A 20196-nucleotide genomic window follows, 5' to 3' on the forward strand; every position below is an offset into this window, starting at 1 on the left:
TTAGCAAACAGGCACTCTAAATTTATAGCAAATATATAAATTAAACATCATTGCAATACGAACTGTACAAATATCCTGATGATAGCTTCACACCAATCAGACGTTTTGTAAATTTCAAGTCATCTGAGATAAACCAGTTTCTTTCTATTAACTTGTTCTTCCTTCCTCCCCTTCCCCAGTCTCTCCCAGAAGTGCTACAAGCCGTTTTAAAAGGGGAATACAACGCCCTGCAGTCAAAGTGCCACATCGTACTATGTTTAATCCTCAAGGGAAAGGTGTTCCTTACTACTTGTTCACAAAAACAAATGCAATCCATTTGAATATTAGGTGATTTAATAACAGCCTTAATTCCGTACAACTGTTTAAAACCAGTTACAACCAGCCTAAACTGAAGACTCAGCATGCACAACATTCTGCTGTTTTAAATCTCATGACCATTTTTCTTTCCAAATCACAACTTGGAAATGGTTGTACAGGTATGCAAATTATTGCTCCTATAAAATAAATATTTTCATCTTATTTCTAATTAATTTAACTGTAGAGTTTCAGCACAGAGGAAGATCACAATATCTCAAAAATTCTCACGAATCCACATTTGCTCAATACTAAGCAGTAGTGAGGAAGCTATATACTACACCAATGTGAACTAAAGAAAACACTGTTAACAGACAATGGGTGGTTTTAACTGTTGGACAATTAATAGAGTATTCAGTAAGGAATACAGGCTGGTACTTAGGATATTTTCTTGAGCTATGTTTAGCTCTTTAGCAGAGACTAGTGATAGTATAAAAATAAATGCAGGCTGTAAATATCTATTCGGAGTCTAAGCAGAAGCTAAATTTATCTTTCAAAGAATAGAGATGCTTTGCTTGCTGGATAATCTCATCAAAATGGAATGTTTTACACTGATTTGCAAGGTCCATCTTTTGCAAACATGAATTAGATTTAAAAAGGCATTGAATATTTTGCAGTGTGGTTTAAGCAACACAGAGAGGAACTAAAAGCTTTCCAAAGATCACGCTGCACTAAAATGTGCACAAACAAAAATCAAGATATGACTAATCTGTGGCAGTTTAAACATGCTGTTAAAACTAATGCGTGCCAGTCTGGTGCGATGCTGAATTCAGGTGACTGCTGGATAGCAGCATAAATGTATGTGTTCTTGATTTTAAAGAGTTAATCCCGAAAGACTTCAATCACTGATAAGCCACCGACAATGGCAGCATTTGCCTACTGCTGTTCAGGTATGATGCATGCACCCAGGTCTCTGATGCAGTTGAAGTTCATCTTTGTGTCCTAACGAGCAACATCAAGATAATTTTCCAGCATTTGTGCCACCTACTTGCGCGTCTTGGAAACAGCAGGTCCACAGTCATTATTATTTAAATTGTATTATTGGTGGGAAGGCTTTCTGCCAGCAGCACAATGCCCTGCATCACATATTGGTGGTCAAAAGTTGTTCCATGGAGCAGGAGATGGTGAGGGGACAGCTTATGATGACCAAAGAATTTATTTTATCATTACACATTGTGAAATAGGTTGTAGGTATTTAGTAGTTAAACAGTTTAATTTACCCATTTCAATATTATTTTGCTGATTAAATAAAAGTTCTGATTACAAAGATTTTATTTCACTTCTGGCTTTAAAATTCATGTATTTGCCCATAGCTGATTTAATCCTTTTTAAGTCTGCATGTTCTCCTAGTGTCTGCATGGGTTTCCTACGGGTGCTCCAGTTTCCTCCCACAAGTCGCGAAAGACTTGCCGTTAAGTGAATTGGACATTCTGAATTCTCCCTCTGTGTACCCGAACAGGTGCCATAGTGTGGCGACTAGGGGATTTTAACAGTAATTTCATTGCAGTGTTAATGTGAGCCTACTTGTGACACTAATAAAGATTATAAATTACCATTAAATTGGGTTTTCTTATTATGGACTCTTCTGCTGCTGAAAAACAGCTTTTCTTAATTTACTCCATTAAAACCTTTCAAAATGTTGATTACCTTTATCAAACTTCCTCAACTTATTGTTTCAAGGAGAACAATCCCAATTTCTATAGTGTTGCAACATAACGGAAGTTTTTTTATCCTTGGTACCATTCAGATAAATATCTTCCATACTCTATCCAAGGGTTTGCCATTGTTCCTCAAGTATGGTGCCAGAACTGAACACATAATCCACCTCAAGTCGAACCAGGGTTTTATAAAGATTTAGCATAATTTCATTATTTTTGTACTCCATGCTTCTATTTTGATAAATGCTCTAGTGCTTTCTCCACTCTGCATCAGTCTTAAAATTGTAGCTAGTTTTTGTTGCCTCTCCTTCCTCTTCCGAGCAAAATAAACCATTTCACACTTATCTGCTTTAAATGTCATCTTTTATTAGCTGAAGCATAGAATATAAGAGAAGGGACATTGTGCTACAAATGTATAAACACTAGTTAGGCCACAGCTAGAGTACGGATATGTAGGAGAAGGTTGTCAGGAATGAAGACTTTTAGCTATGAGGAACAATTAGATATTGGAACACAAGAAGTTGAAAGAAGATTTAATTGCTACTCTGCTTGTAGATACACCCGCCAGGAGATCTGCTGTCATTGTATATTACACTCTTCTGCCTTGCGCCATCCTCACACTCCATTGCAACTGCTCCATGATACCAGTCAAGCCAGAACAGCTACATTGACCCCCTTTCTGTTGTCCTCCAATTTGCCCTCTAGAAAAGGTTTTCAGCTCTGATCAAATGGCCAAAATACTGACATTTTCTTTTCTGGGTGTCACTTTTCAAGAGTCTTTTTGCTCTTCCAATTTCAAGCACTTCTTCATTGGTTCTATGGTTTGCATATAGAATTTTACACATACACGTCTTAGCATCTACAATTTAAAGATATTTATTTCTTCCATAGATCTTTACTTATTGTCCAGATTTAATTGAGGTGTACAAAATTAAGAGGAGACTACATACAGTGGATAGAAAAGACTTATTTCCATTCGCAGAAAGGTCAATAACCAGGGGCATAGATTTAAAGTAATTGGCATAAGGATTAGAGAGATGAGGAGACTGTCTTTCACTTGCAGGGTGGCAGCATCTAGAATTCAGTGCCCAAATAGGGTGACAAAGGCAGAAATCCTAATCACATTTAAAGGAAAAGCTTGGAAATGCATCTGAAGGGCTGTCACCTAGAGGTCTAGCGATCAAGAGCTGTAAAGTGGGATTATGCTAAAGAGCTCCTTGTCGGCTAGCATAGACATGATGGACCAAATGGTCGTCTCTGTGATGTAATTACTCTACATTTCCAATTACAAATGCATTTGTTATAAGATTTTGTTTCAATCCCAATCAATTGAGTAGTGTTGATAATAAAGACTTCTGCTCAATTCCTAGAGGCTCTAACGCGCATACTGCACTGCAGTCAGCCACTGTTTTCTTAGTCCAGTTATGGCCAAAATTTTTGTAGGAACCCATCGAAAACCCCTGTTGTCAATTTAAGAACAGAAATCCAGAATTTCAATTAACAGAAAACAGAAAGCTGAATGGCAAAAGCTGCAGTAAGTCATTCAACAGTTATCATGAGAACATCTCAAGTGTGCTGAAAATATATATAGATTTCTCAAAAACATCTGACTGCTGGGCGTGCGCCACTGGCTGTAACACAATCTCGGGGAGTTCTGGTGACTACATTAACAGCCAAAAGCTTTGCTTGCACGAAACAGGATGTCATTAAGAATCCCCTTCTCTCCCCCCTCCCCCCAGTTCAGAACTCCTAGTTGTCGAGTGTGTTGCAATGCACTCCAAACCAGCTGCTGTGCTATACATGGAACGTTACATATTGTGAGGCTATATCAATTACTGCACGGAGGTCATGCGACCGATGGGCATTCACTAATCTACAGCAGTAGAACTCATGACTCATACACCAACACAGGAATTCTTTTGTGTGACTAACGCCAGATAAATCAGAGTGGAACTTCATTATTGTGAACTATTGTAAACCTCTCCAACATAAACTGGTCAAGGAGAAACTAATTCACTACATAATCAGTAGTAATGTATAAGATTTTGAGGTGAACCTTTGTTGAGATCGTGCTAGTACTTAGGTTTTGAATAACAATGAAGATTGCCTTGTTGCAATTTTTACAAAATCTATCACCATCAAACAAAGAGATAAAAAGTGATAAAGTCAACAATTACAATTCCATCTTTCCCACTTCTCCACTTACACTGCTGCACAGATATCTTGAAGGCAGCAATCCTCTGGTACCTTGCTTTGCGTGTGAGCAGGAAATGCAACAAACTTCACAACTGGAGCCACCATCACAGCCAAACCGGATTCTGTCCATCCTCAAAATGCATTTTCCAATGGGAGCATGGAGTCACAATTAGGAGCAGCATCGAAAGCTGTGTTTGGATTTTCGCCTTTCTTAGTCCGAGGGCACGGAGGACAACTGTGGTCCCTTGCACGACCTTCCCAAGTGAGATCAGCTAACATGATGCTGGACATGAGATCACGGCCTGTGAAACTCACTATCATATCTGGCAACTAAGTTACACTGAGCAAATTAACAAATCATAGGGGTAGGGGCTAATTGGGTGTGGGAAGGTGGTGAAACTGTGATTATGCGGCAAGGTCATCATTGGTACCAGTCATGAAGGTGAGAAGGTGCAGGATCAGTTCTGTTCTAAACTGCAACACATCTCGGTAATGCTTAACCACATAAGTGACAATCAACCAGGCAGGGCCCAACTCCTGATTGCTACCTAGTAGTAATGACAGAAAAGTGCACATTAAATAGACATCTGGCAAGGATACAATCAGGCTCACCAATGATATCTCTCCTGCGAATAATTGCCAACAAGCTCTCAGCCTAGGTTTGCAGATGTAGAACAGCCTTCTCTATCTGGGAGAGGTCCTAAAAAATTGAGCAAGCACCAACTGAAAATACTCATGAAGAGTCAAAGTCATTATAGCACAGAAGGAGACCATTCAAATGATCAAATCCATGTTGACACTTACAAGGGACATGATCTCTTAAATGTTGTAAATTGACCAATATTTTAACAGTTTTTTTTCAATTCTATTAGCAATGTCACAAAGGGTTTCTGAGAATCAGACAGTTTCACATGTTTTCTTTAACTTACACATTTATATGGGTGTTTAACAGTTTGAGGTGTTATGTCTAGTCTGCAGGTGAAGAGAATTAGTGTGGTTATGTTTTTTGCATGTTAGTGTGCTTCTCACTTTCGACCTATACTGCTGGCTGGGAAAAATGGAAATGAGTGCCAAATGCACAACACATTATGACACACGGAAACTGGATCCCCCATGACTTCTTGATAAAGCTTGAGGAACCCGTAGGACCTTAGGCGTTCAGTGTGTGGATACACAGTAGTGCTCATGAACTAAACTCCGAACTACAGGCAAATAGCCCTATTGCCTTGTGGGTATCTGGGCACGGTTGAAAGCTAAGGAAGTAAATAAACCTTGCCAAAAATTTGAAGTGGGGCCCAAAGATAGATGCCTAACTCTGTCATCTTTCTGGCAACTCCTCAGCCAAGTCAGTGCCAAACAGAATACTTTGCATTCCAATAAAATTCCTCATTTGTTTAAATAGGAGGCACCGTACTTTTAAACTGTGCCCCTAGTTTCAGATTTCCCCCTCTTCCCCCCCACCCCCGAGAGGAAACATCCTGCCAGCATCCACCCTGTCAAGCCCCATCAGAATTGTATATATTTCACCTCATTCTTCTAAACCTTTTATATATCATGGTACACCTCTACACTATTAAAATAATTGAGGAACACCTGCTATTTTCTGTCTTCTTCAATACTGGGAACTTTCTTCCTTTCCTCACCTGTTTTTTTTTAAAAACCACTACTCGTCTCTCTCGCTTCTCCCAGAATTATTGTTTTTAGTGCAAGCGCATGGGACCTTTGTCTTCAGCTCCAAATCCCGGTGGTCATGCGCGTGGGCCTCTTTCCTAGCTGGCGTGCGCGAGGCCAAACATTAGACAAGTCTTGGGTTTGCCAACCACAGAGCAGAAGACAAAGGTTAGTTTTAGTTTAACTACATGAATTTTGAATCTTTTTTTGTGGCACACTTTGGGGGGGGGGGGGGGGTGGTCTTCACGGCACAGTTCGGAACCACTGCTCTAAAATCCATTGAGTACAGGCCCAATCTGCTCAACCTATTCTCATAAAATAAGCCCTTCATCTGAGGATTGTGTGTAATTAACCATCTCTGAACTGTTTCCAATCTAAATAGATTCTTACTTAAGGATACCAGAACTGTAAACAGTACATTGGTAACACTGTACCTGGAGTGCACAGTTGTAGCAAAACGTCCCAACTATCATGCTTCATCCCTCTTGCCATATAAGTCAACATTCTATTTGCCTTCCGGATTACTTGCTGTAGCTGCATGCTAACGATCTGTGATTCAGATCGTTAGCATGCAGAGGGATACACTCCAATCCCTCTGTACTGCAGCATTCTGCAGTCTCTCTCCATATAAATAATATTCTGCTTTTCTTTTCTTCCTGCCAAAGTGGACAATCGCATATTTTCCCACATTGTACCGTGTCAATTGTTTGCCCACTCACTTAAGTCCCGAAAGAAGTGCTATTAGGTAATTTGGACATTCTGAATTCTCTCTGTGTACCCGAACAGACGCCGGAATGTGGCGACTCAGGGCTTTTCACAGTAACTTCATTGCAGTGTTAATGTAAGCCTACTTGTGACAATAAAGATTATTATAATTATAAATGGTCGTAAATTCACATATTAACAGGGTGAAATCGGTCTTTGCCTTTAGTGCAATACAAGCTCATTGCGATTCAGCGTTTGGTTTTACATTCTGCCCAATTACTTTTTCCCCTCAGATTTTACAGAAGAGAAAATTGAGCACAGTTTAAAACAGGCATCCAATCCGCTGCAAGTCTGCTACTGGCGAAGACCAATTTCACTTCCAACATTTCCAAGCAGACTCAAAAATATTGAACAAAGCTCATACTGAATCCCCACTTAAGTCTCCAGCACTCACCACCACTACAATGATGCTTATGGGCAGAACTTATTAACTTTAATCAACGTGCAGGCACGTGCTTCACACACTCTCCACATTTCAATTAGGTGTCTGTTTAATCATTGCAGTGAAACATTTTAAATGCTGATGAATCTAATTTTAATAGTACAGGATAAATAAACTCAGCTGAATTCCACCAAGAAAAAGCAAACAGTCAAGTTGGTGTTTTGACACTAATTTATCGTAAGAGGTGATGCATTTGATTTGAAAACTACTGCTCCAAAGGAACATCTTACCCAAAGCCCTGCGGACCTCCTTGGTTGTCTGAAGGCTCCTCAAATTCAGATAAAAACAAATCGATATGAGATACTGCTGGTGGAGCAAATAAACCTCCAATATTACAGCAGACTACAGATTTATGTCATAAATTTCAACAGAACAAAAAAAAATTTAAACTGGCGGGCGAACAGACAGGAGTTAATAGGAATAACCCCTTGGAGATAATAAGAAGCTGACTCCTCAATTGACAAGGTTATATTGCAGGTAGATTATTGAGTAGAGAGAAGAAAAGCCTTTCTGCCTGCTTGACTGAATTTAGTATCGTTGGTTTCTATTGTTTGTGTGTTCATGTTATTTCTGCAGTGATACAATGCAGGAGAAATGTGCAGATTTTGAAGAGACTTTTTTGTTTGACTGAGCCACTTTTACTCTTCTTATTTTTCTTAATGTACTGGAAAATGTCACTCCAAGTTTAAAATCGCAACAAAGGGACAATCAGATCTATCCCCTCTGCACTGGTGCTTTTGAATAGAGCAAAATACACTCATTTAGTTCAACAGTTCCAGCTCCCCTTCACTTTAGGGGCTGGTTTAGCTCACTTGGCTAAATCGCTGGCTTTTAAAGCAGACCAAGCAGGCCAGCAGCACGGTTCGATTCCTGTACCAGCCTCCCCAGACAGGCACCGGAATGTGGCGACTAGGGGCTTTTCACAGTAACTTCATTGAAGCCTACTCGTGACAATAAGCGATTTTCATTCATTTTTTCATTTCACTTGCAAGCTTCTCAGCTCCAGGACATTACTGCAGGAGTTCCTCAAGGTAGTGTTCTCGCCCAAACATCTTCAGCTGCTTCGATTACCCCCCTTCCATCATAAGATCAGAAGTAGGGATGTTTGCAGATGACTGCACCATTCACAACTCCTCAGATATTGAAGCAGGCCATGTCCAAATGCAGCAAGACCTGGACAATATCAAGGCTTGTGTTGACAAGTGGCAAATTACATTTGCATCACAAAAGTTTCAGCAATGACCATCTCCTACAAGAGTGGATCTAACCATCGCCCCCTGACAGAGCAGAGCATTTAGAAAACAGTGGCAGGGTCAGACAGAGTTGGCATGGATTTATGAAGGGGAACTCTTGCTTGACAAATCTATTGGAAATCTTAGAGGATGTGACTAGTAGAAATGATGAAGGGGAGCCAGTGGATGTGGTGCATTTGGACTTTCAGAAGGCTTTTGACGAAGTCCCGCATAAAAGATAAGCATGTAAAATTAAAGCGCATGGGATTAGGGGTAATGTATTGAGATGGATAGAAAATTGGTCAGCAGACTGGAAACAAAGAGGAGGAATTAATGGGCCTTTTTCAAATTGGCAGGCAGTTGACTAGTGGGGTACCACAGAGATCGGTGCTAGGGCCCCAGCTATTCACAATATATATTAATGATTTAATGAGGGAACAAAATGTCATATCTCCAAATTTGCAGATGACATCAAGTTGGGTGGGAGGGTGAGCTGTGAGGAGGATGCAGAGATCCTTCAGAGTTAATGGGCAAATGGATGGCAGATGCTGTAGAATTTGGATAAATGGGAGGTTATCCACACTGGTGGCAAAAACAAGGCGGCAGACTATTATCTGAATGGCCATAAATTAGGAGAATGGAACATGCAACGAAACCTGGGTATATTCGTGCACCAGTCACTGAAGGTAAGCATGCAGGTGAGAGGATTCAAGTACAGGGGGAGGGATGTCTTGCTGCAATTATACAGGGTCTTGGTCATGCCACACCTGGAATATTGTGTGCAGTTTTGGTCTCCTTATCCAAGGCATCTCCAACAACTATGGAGGGAGGGCACAGAAGGTTTAGCAGACTGATTCCCGGGATGGCAGGGCTGATGTGCAAGGAGAGATTGAATCGGTTGGATTGTATTCGCTGGAGTTCAGAAGAATTGAGGGGGTATCTCATAGAAACCTATAAAATCTAACAGGACTGGACAGGGTAGATGCAGGAAGGATGTTCCCAATGGTGAATCTGTCCAGAACTAGGGGTCACAGTCTGAGGATAGGGGGTAGACCATTTAGGACAGAGATGAGGAGAAATGTCTTCACCAAGAGAGTGGTGAGCCTGTGGAAATCGTTACCACAGGAAGCAGTGGAGTCCAAAACAATGGTTTCAAGAAACAGTTAGATACAGCACTTAGGACGAAGGGGATCATAGGATATGGAGGAAAGCTATATTAGGCTATTGAGTTGGATGATCAGCCATGATCATAATGGGCCTCATCCTGCTCCTATTTTTTCTTTGTTTCTATTCAATGGCATTACCATCGCTGAATCCCCACACTTAACATCCTGGGGATTATCATTCATCAGAAACTGAACTGGACTTGCCATATTAATATTGTGGCTTCCAGAGCAGGTTAAAGTCTAGGAATCATACAGCGGGTAACTCATCTCCTGTCCACCATCAACAAGACACATGTCAGGAGTGTAATGGAATACTCTCCACTTGCCTGGATGAGTGCAGCTCCAACAACACCAGGAAACTTCATACCGTCCAGGACAAAGCAGCCCACCTTGATTGCTCCCCATTCCACAGGCATTCAAACCCTCCACCACCACCAACGAACAGTGGCAGCCTTGTGAACCATCGACAAGATGCACTGCAGTAACTCACCAAGGTGCTTTACACAGCACCTTCCAAACCCACACCTGCTACCATCCAGAAGGACAAGACCAGCAGATATTTGGGAACCCCACTACCTGGAGGTTCCCCTCCAAGTCAATCACAACCCTGACGTTGCCGTTTCTTTGCTGTCGCAGGGGAAAAATCCTGAACTCTCTCCCCAACAGCACTATGGGTGTACCTACACCTCAAGAGACTGCTGCGGTTCAAGAAGGCAACTCGCCACCACCTGAAGGGCAACTAGGATGGGTGAAAAATGCTGGACTAACCAGCGACGCCACACATCCCGTAAATGAATTTTAAGAAAGTTACCCTGCTCAAACTGCTTTTGCGGTTTATGTACCCGGGTTGGATAGGGTAAACAGAAGGGAGTGTCAGGAGGTAGTAGACAAAATTTTAGGGTGGATAGAGAATATGCGAGTGACCCAACGCCTGAGATTTTAGCATGTAGTAGAAGCTGCAAATGCAGTTTGATCTACTGTCTACGGGCCGGGTTGTGAGACAGCTGCGACATATAAGAGGGATGGTCTATGAGTATGGGAGGTCAGCTCATTGCTTGGTCATCAGTTACGGTGGCAGAAGGCTGCCAGGGAGATTTTGAAAATACGAGATTCGGGGCAGGGGTTAGTCTCTCCCCCAAAAAAAGTTAATAAGGCGTTTTGCTCCTTTTCTGAGGGACTTGACAAATCGGAGCCACCAAAAGATGAGCAGGAGATAACTACATGGAGGACACGACGTTCCCTCAGGTAGGGGATGAGTTGCGGGAAACATTAGATACGTCGCTGGACTTGGAGGGAGTCCGCAGGGCTTTGGGTAAGATGCAGGCAAGGAAGATGCCGGGGCCTGATGGGTTCTCAGTAGAATTTTACAACAAGTTCTGAGAATGTTTAATGACTCATTGGCATGGGGTTCCCTTCCAGAGATGTTGAGAGGAGCATACATCTCCCTCTTCTGAAGCAGGATAAGGACCCTACATAGTGTGTTATCATACCGCCTAGTCCCTCGGCTTAACATAGATGCAAAACTGTTGGCCAAAATCCTAGCGCTGGAACCCTGCCTTCCAGAGCTAGTAGGGAAAGATCAGATGGGTTTGCAAGGGGCAGAAAACAGTCTTAACGTTAAGACGGCTACTTAACATAGTTCTTGCACCGGTGAAGAGACTTGAACCGGCGATTATTGTGTCTCAACATGCCAAAACCAAAAAGGTGTTTGACAGGATTGAATTAAAGTATTTGTTTGCGGTTTTGGAAAGGATTGGAAAGGCCTTGGGTTTGTGTCGTGGGTCCAGCTATTGTATGAAACACCAACTGCTTGTGTTCGAACAAACAATATGAATTTGGGCTCGTTTAGGCGGCACTGGGATGGAACAGGTATGCCCCAAGTCCCCACTGTTGTTCACACTAGCGATCAAAACATTAGCGATAGCTTTGAGGGCCTCGAAGAAGTGGAAAGGAACCGAGGGTGGAATAGAGCACAAGTTATCCTAATATGCAGACAACCTACTACTGTATGTTAGGAATCAAAAGTTGGCATGGGAGAGATAATGGAGGTATTGCAGCGTTTCCCGTAACAGCCTCCCCGAACAGGCGCCGGAATGTGGCGACTAGGGGCTTTTCACAGTAACTAAATTGAAGCCTGCTCGTGACAATAAGCGATTTTCATTTCATTTTTCATTGGGTCCTTTTCAGGACATAAATATAATGTTGGGAAGAGTGAGTATTTTGTAGCTAGTCTTCTGAGGGGAAATGTGTAGTTAAGGGGAGCGACATTTCGTCTGGCGGAGACCAGTTTTCGCTATTTATGGGTGCAGGTGGCCAGAGACAGGACATGACTTTGCATATTGAATCTCACAAGCCTGGTAAGCAGATTTAGAGCAGAATTATAAAGATGGGACATCCTTCCACTTTCGTGGCGGGTCACTTTCAATCTCTTAAGATGAACATCTTGCCGCAGTTTGTGTTCTTATTTCAATGTCTTCCAGTTTTTCTGCCCAAGTATTTTTTCCGAGAAGTGGGAAGAACACCTCGTATCCGGAAAGGGTTCCTACAGAGGGAGAGACAGGTGGGAGAGTGGGCACTGTCAAATTTGCTACATTATTACTGGGCAGCCAATGCAGAGAAACTGCTTGGGTGGTTTAGGGGATCAGGAAGTTAGTTGGGTACAGCGAGACATGTCTGGAGACCCTGGTAACACCACCCTTGCCTTCTTAACTGGCAAAATATTCTGGGAATTTAGCGGTCATCTCCACCTTAAAAATATGGCGGCAATTTCATCAACATTTCAAGCTAAGAGTGATGTCACAGTGGGCCCCAATCTGTAGAAGTAATTTATTTGAGCTGGCACAATTGGATGCTGTATTTAGGAGATGGAAATATAAGGGACTAGGGAGGGTGAAGGATTTGTTCTTGGAGGGACGGTTTGAGAGTTGGGAGGAACTGAAGAGAAGGCAGAGCTTGGGAGACTAGATAGATTTAGATTGTTTCAAGTGCGAGACTTTGTCAAGCGAGTGCTTCTGACTTGTCCGGAGGCACCGCCGTCCACCCTGCTGGAAAGGATCCTCTCATGTGCAGGATCTGTAGAGGGCAATATGTCTGGGATTATCAGTGGATGAGGTAAAGGCCAGATGGGAGGAGGAGTTAGGGCCCATTTTAGAGGAAGAGGTATGGAGTGAATCCCTCCATGGGGTAAATGCTACATCATCCTGCGCAAGGCTTGTTACAACTTACAGTTGTGTTTAGAACAAGGTCAGGATGAGTAGATTCTTCGAGGAGGTAGAGGATAAATGTGAGCAGTGCTCAAGGAGGCCTGCTCACCAAACGCACATGTTCTGGTCCTGCCCCAAGTTGGTGGGCTATTGGATGTCCTTTTTCGGCACCATAATATTGACAGTCCTGAAGCTCAACTTAGAACCCTGCCCATTAGTCTCTATTTTTGGAGTGTCAGATCAACCAGAACGGAGGACAGGGGCAGGGGTGGATGCTCAGACATTTGCATCGCTGTTGGCACGGCGACAAATACTGCTGAGCTGGAGGCAGGCGACGCCAGCCAGTGCCACTGCATGGCTGAGTGATCTAACGCAATTCTTGTACCTCCAGAAACTCAAGTTTACGATAAGAGAGTCGATTGACGGGTTCTATTGTAGATGGCAGTCGTTCATTTTGCACTTTAAAGAGCTATTAGTGGAAGAGTAAGAGAGAGGGGAAGGTGTGATTATTTCATATTACCGTTGCTGCTTTTTTCCCCCTGATTTATATGTAGGTTTGGTTCCACCATGTAATGGTTTCTTCTTTGTCATAATATGGTAAAAATTCAATGAAAATACTTTTAAAATTATAAACACCCGATTAATCAAGAAATCTAGTCAATCTGCCCACTGCTTATGGGTCGCTCTGAAATTACACCCCAAGGATCACATAGTTTATTAAATAGCATCAATAAGATGAGTCTATTCCATGAGCATATATTCAAAATGTACTAGACTTGTACCTTGCTTCTATTATAGCAACAGCTTCCGGCAATATCGGGTCAATTCTTGGACATGAGGCTCAATTGTTTGTATTAAACAAAACCATGACTCGGCAGGTATTTGCTTCTTTTACCCCCCCCCCCCCCCCCCCCACCCACCCACCACCACCACCACTCCCCCAACAGCAAGTGGCACCCCCTTCCCACCTTTGCTTAACAAGTAAAATTACCGCTTCCCACTCAACAACTCTCGTAACCCCCACCCCCTCCCAAAGTCTAAGGCATTAAAATTTGGCCCAAATGGGTAAAGGTTTTGGAAGCACTGCTTTGGTTACTTTTATCTTCTCTTGCCACTGGCTTCAGTCGCACTGATACTCATGCAGCTGGTGCTAAGGCGCTGCTTTTTTAAAAATGAGATGGTGTCCCTCTTTCTAAAACAGGTTTTGCTGACTATTACTGGTCTGGCTGTGAGCAATGAACACTGTCCTGTTGGCAGCAGCGTGTCCCATGGCACAAAAGCCTGCACACACGCCTTCGCTATCAAACCGTGTTGGACAGTTTGTACATGTGCATTACAGGGAGCAGAGGTGCAGTCGAATCACAGTAAGGCGAGCAGCGCCATCCACTGGCAAATAAGGGATTGCGGAACAGTTATGGTGCCATCCCAAAGCTGGGCTGCAATAAAATAAACATATTTAAAACAGTAACTGCATGCATATCTCAGCAACCAAGGAAAGGAATTGGAAAACTAATTTATATTAGAAGATCAGTACCTATAGCCTAATGCTATATCGTTTTACAACATAATGTTATATCGTTAGTTATCATTCCCTGAAATTCTGCTTTCCTGTGTCAGTTCTAACTTTAATGTCAAACACAATAAAACCCCACTCCAAAGATCCACAGCCAAATGTTGTGGAATGTCCTGTTACTTCACTTTCATATTGTAGCAAAATGAAATTTAAAAATTCCATGTATATAAATTGATATAACCAACAGAGTCCAATCTCGCGCTACAAACTCAGATTCTAAATTTAATTTATAAAGGTGTCCCAAAAAATGCACTCTAATTTTACTCAAATTTGTCTGTCCTTGGAACCTAATCAACACTTGCTTGTTCCAAAGATTGTGCCATATTTTGTGTTGAGTTAGATGTACACATAAGCCCTAACCCAGCTGACAGTAAAGACAAATACTAAATCAACAGCTGATTCAAAATTGATTCATGCAAGTGAACAAGTCGGTATCACTTGCTCACCCACTTTATGACTAAGCTGATGCTATTTCAGTGAACTTCAGTGAATTGAATAATACCCAAAGTCACACCAGTCTTCACAAATTGGTTTTTACTCACTATGCCATCTGCTGCCAGTGTGGATCCATGAAGCATGTTTTCGACCAAGAATTATGGGCGATTGGTGTACATATTAAGTAGATGATGCACTGTGAGTCTACAACTCATTAACAGAGAACAATTATGAAAAAAAAACAAATCGAGACACACACAGTGAATAACCACGACTCCCCTGCTCCTTGGCAGTCATTACAGATAGAACATACAGTGCAGAAGGAGGCCATTCGGCCCATCGGGTCTGCACCAATCCACTTAGGCCCTCCCTTCCACCCTGTCCCCATAACCCAATAACCCCTCCTATCCTTTTTGGACACTAAGGGCAATTTAGCATGACCAATCCACCTAACCTGCACATCTTTGGACTGTGGGAGGAAACCAGAGCACCCGGAGGAAATCCACGCAGACACAGGGAAAATGTGCAGACTCTGCACAGTGACCCAGCGGGGAAATCAAACCTGGGACCCTGGTGCTGTGAAGCCACAGTGCTAGCCACTTGTGCTACCGTGCTGCCCACCAGATGCAGACGTAAATGCTGACAATGCAGAAACTAAGGAAATATGTCTATCATCATCATGGGATGATAAGTAGAAACAGTAATTAGGCATTAGATATGTATTCTTTTTGTTCCCTATGAATCAACTCAATGCATTCATGGGCAACTCGGTTACCATTTTGCACTGATGTCCATGTGTCTCCCTTACTACATATTGCTCTATAACAACAAAAGTGCGAGGGACCATAATACAGTATGAACAATTAGATGCTGCTTCTGTTGGAAGTTGGCGGCAATTGAGTTTCACTCACTAACTCAAACAGAATTATTAGTGACAAAGCTGAAGAGCTGTAGTCGACTTTTGCCACCAGGTCTGTCATTATGGGACAGAAAAGGTCCACAAAGTGCAATTTTACAATAAAGCCCCGGTTGAATTACGTACAATCTCACAATACATTTAATTTAATCTGGATTAGAGCACCTCTACTAGAAGATGTGCAATTTATATGAAAGTGCATTCAAGAAGCTATCCTGACAAGGAGCCAGCAATGACAATTACAATAAATGGCTCATTACAAGTAAAACCTAACTTGAGTAAGAATTGTTCGTCACACCCATTAATATATTTTTTGGAGTTCATCTTTCCCTTTGCGCTTTGTGAAGCACTTTGGTGGTTTGTAATGTTTTATTGCAAATGCCATTAGAAGGATGATGACTCGACTAGCATTATGGTCCAACAAATACTGGATATGAGTGGACAACAGTGGATTTTGAACATCTGAATTACCCGTTAACATAAAAACCTAGCAATGGAGTAGTGTAACAAACAAGTTACTTTTACAGTGATTGAAATCTACATTGTGATCCATTTCCAAAGTATGGATGTTACACAGCAGACAGATGTAGTATGATAGAGCTATGTAGTGTGATAGTTTGATGGCTGCTGGTGTGTAAAACAGCAGGACTCAGAACCAGGTTTTATGGATTGCCAGACTTGGCAAAAATAGAAACATAGAACATAGGTGCATGAGTAGGCCATTCAGCCCTTTGAGTCTGCACCACCATTCAATATGATCATAGGCTGATCATGCAAATTCAGTATCCCACTCCCGCGCTCTCTCCATACCCCTTAATCCCTTGAGCCGCAAGGGTCCCATCCAGCTCCCTCTTGAATATATCCAACGAACTAGCCCCAACAGCTTTCTGTGGTGGAGAATTTCACATGTCCACAACTCTGAGAGAACAAGTTCTTCCTCATCTCAGTCCTGAATGGCTTACCCCTTATTCTTAGGCTGCGACCCCTTGTTCTGGACGTCCCCAACATTGGAACATTCTCCCCACATCAAGATTTTATATGTTTCTATGAGATCCCCTCTCATGCTTCTAAACTCCAGCAAGTCCCAGCAGTTAAACACACAGATTTAGCTGGCAGCTTGAGACATTAAGAAAATTGCTACAGCATTTACATGCCTCAACACTTTCAATGCATTTAACATTTTTAGTTAAATTAATTAATTATTTATTCACAGTAGAGTAATGTGTCATATCATATAGGAATATTACATTCAAGTCAGATTAACTTGTTTCGGTGATGCATCCTGACAGACCTGCACCAAACAAATTCAGGTTTCTTGCTTATTAAGCGCTTATGCCCCAGTCACTGTGGCCACCTCCAGCACTACAAGACAAAAAGAACTATTGTGCTCCTCTGGCCACTCCTACACCCCAAATTTTCTTTGCTTTCAGCTTTGCCTTCAACTGTCTTGCTGGAATTTGATATTCTCTCCATAAACCTTTCTGCTTATTTAAGATACCGTTTAAAACCTCGCATTTTGACAACGCTTATGATTACCAGTCTTATTGTCTCAAGTGGCTAGATATTATACTTGGTCTGATAATGACCCCACAAAGCGCCTCAAGAGATTTTATTATGTTAAAAGCAAATTGTATGTTCCACTTTCCCTTCCAGATTCTAGGAAAGAAAATATAGGATGGCAATTTCCTGCGCTAAGCAGAGCTCAACATTTTGCTTCTGAAAGGTCAACAGACTGTAAAATAAGATGTATATTAACCAAAACTATTAATAGCTCTGACCAAATACCAACATATAGAAAGACATGCATTTATTTACATTGCACTGTCCACGACCACCAGATGTCTTAAAGCACTTTCAGCCAATGTGAAGTACCTCTTAAGCATAGTCACTGTTCTAATGTAGGAAACATGGCAGACAATTTGCATACAGCAAATTCCCATAAACAGCAATGTGTTAATGATTAGACAATCTGTTTATGTGATGTCGGTTGAGCGATAAATATTAGCCAGGTCACTGGGTATAATTTGCCTGCTCCTTGAAATAGTGCCTTGGATCTTTTGCATCCAGCCATCTGAAAAACAGTTCCCTCAGTACGGCAGCGTCAGCCTTCATTTTTGTAGGAGTAGGATTTGAACCCAGAATCCCGTGACACAGAGGTGAGAGTGCTACCAACTGAGCCACAGCTGACACATATAGTCTCTTCTAAATAACATGATACATATCACACTGGTCCACAGGTCATAGAAAGTCACATTTGTTAAAACCTTAAAAAAGGAATTATGCACAATTCATGTCTAATTAGAAGTGGCCTGAATACAGATTATCCTGCCACAAAACTATAGTAAAGAATTCCAAGAATTGTCCAATCATAATAAAGGAAAGCCTGTTACATATGTAGGCAGATTATATAATTTAGAAAAAGGGTACATCATGGAATCATACAGCATATAACCCCTTTAAAATTCCTTGGGTGGGATTCTCCGACGGCGGTCAGAGTGTCCGCGCTGTCGCGAACGCCGTCGCGAACGCCGTCGCGAACGCCGTCGCGTTTCACGATGGCGCGAACGGGCCGCCGGCAGCATCAATTCAGGCCCCGAAAAGGGGCCATCAGCAGGACCGCGAAAAACGTGGTGGGCGACGCCCAGATGACACCGCGCCGCGTCATTTAATGTGCGTGATTCGCACACAGGCCCCGACAGAGAGACATGGCTGAGCCCCGCCATGCCGCTCCCAGGTTCCGGGACAATGACCTAGAGGCAGTGCAGTTGAACAGCAGAGGGCGATCCTGTGCCCAAGACGTGGCCACCAGTACCTGGCCAGCACAATCAAGCGCAGCTGGCATGAAGTGGGCATCGCCGTCAGCGCTGTGGGGCACACACACCCTGCTCTGGAGGCCAGTGCCGCAAGAAGCTCCACGGCCTCACGAGGGCTGCCAGGGTAAGTACCCTGAGAGTTCCCCCGGGCCACACCCCCCCCCCCCCCCCCACTCACGCAGGAGGGGGAGGGCACCACATTGCACCCAACCCACATGAGCACCACACCCCCCTTGCAAGCTGACATGGCATGGTGCCCAGTTCTCCCTCCCCCCATCACAATGTTGCCAACATCTGCGCGTCTTGCTGCTGACCGCCTAACTATGATGCTTCCCCCCCCCCCCCCCCCCCCCCCCCCCCCCGCAGGACAAGCCAGCCCACAACCATCGTGAGCGTGCAAGAACCGGAGTGGGATCACCGTGCTGCACCCCCTCACCATCCATGAGCTGAGGGTTCTGGACCTCACTGGGGGAGTCGCCACCCATGAGGTAGCGCCATGCCAGATCGGAGGTACAGTAACAAGTTAAGACTCCCCTGCCTGGCTACACTCCCTCAGCCCCTCACCTCCCCGATCCCCACTCACTCTGCACCCCTCACACTGCCCCCTCCACCCCCTAACCCCCCTCACACTCCACCCCCTCACACTGCCCCCTCCAACCGCCCCTCACACCTGACTCTGCGTGTCTAACGGTACATGCTTTATTGTGTATTCCAGGGCCTGCAGCCAATCGTCCCAGAGATGCCCCCGCCATCCAGGTCCAGGTTCATCCGCCCACAGGGACGCACACCAGGGAGGGGAGGGACGAGGGCAGGAGGGCCCTCTTCCGAGGTCGGGGCACAGGAGCGGACGCACAGAGGAACGACAGAAACGACACTGAGGAACACAGGATGGACAGTCAGGACACTGAGGGCCATAAGACGGACGAAGAGAGGATGGAGAGCCCGGACAGCGACGGACAGAGGACGGGGACTCTGGACAGTGACGCACAGAGGACGGCCAAACAGATGTTGGACAGACCGGACAAGGCCCCTCACATGGTCCGGGGACAGCGTCCATCAGTCCAAGGCTCGACCCAGGAGACCCCAGACTTGGGGTCCGATGAGGACATGGACCTTACGTCACTGCTGCCACCCACACCCTCCACAATCGCAGATACCCTCACCTCGATTGGGCACATTAGTGATGAGGCTTCTGGGACACTGGTGCGCACCACACAGCCGAACCGGTACAGCAGGTGGAGGTAGCAGCAGCCGAGGGGCTGGACGGTGGGAGGGCAGGCCAGGCACAGCACCCAGCTGCCGCCCAGACAGTTCCCGGGTTCCTGGACTTACCAGACGACTCACAGACCCGATGAGTTTGAAAACCCAGGGTGTGGGCAATGGGCCACCTTCCAACATCTGCAGACGCAATTGGAGGAGTCCATCCGCATCCAAGAACAGGGAGTGGTGCCGGTCATGGCTGCCACCCAGGCCGACACCGCACGGGTGGTGTCTGCGATGGAGGCAATGGGGGCAATGGTTTCGGCCATGGGTCAGGTTCTGCAAGGCGTGGGGCTTCATGTGCACGCGTCATCCGTGGCCCAGGAGAGGGCTGCCCTCTCACAGGCAGCCATGTTCCAGAGCCGTTGGACATTGCCGCCATGCTCCGGGGTCTGGCCAAGTCTCAGCAGGCCATGGGCCAGTCCCAGCAGGCCATCACTGAGAGTATTGGCAGCGTTGTGCACTTGCTGGATGGCAAGCCCAGCGGGAGGTTGCACAGTCCCTGACAGGGG

At 44.1% G+C, this 20196-nt stretch overlaps 1 protein-coding gene across 3 annotated transcripts in view; it reads right to left on the reverse strand.

The window, feature by feature from the left end:
* Window positions 1-20196, reverse strand: part of atxn1a (ataxin 1a) — a 400286-nt gene that overhangs the window by 39988 nt on the left and 340102 nt on the right. The gene's annotated exons all lie outside the window — the stretch shown is intronic.

Source organism: Scyliorhinus canicula, chromosome 5 (assembly GCF_902713615.1).
Source record: "Scyliorhinus canicula chromosome 5, sScyCan1.1, whole genome shotgun sequence".
Classification (NCBI taxonomy): domain Eukaryota; kingdom Metazoa; phylum Chordata; class Chondrichthyes; order Carcharhiniformes; family Scyliorhinidae; genus Scyliorhinus; species Scyliorhinus canicula.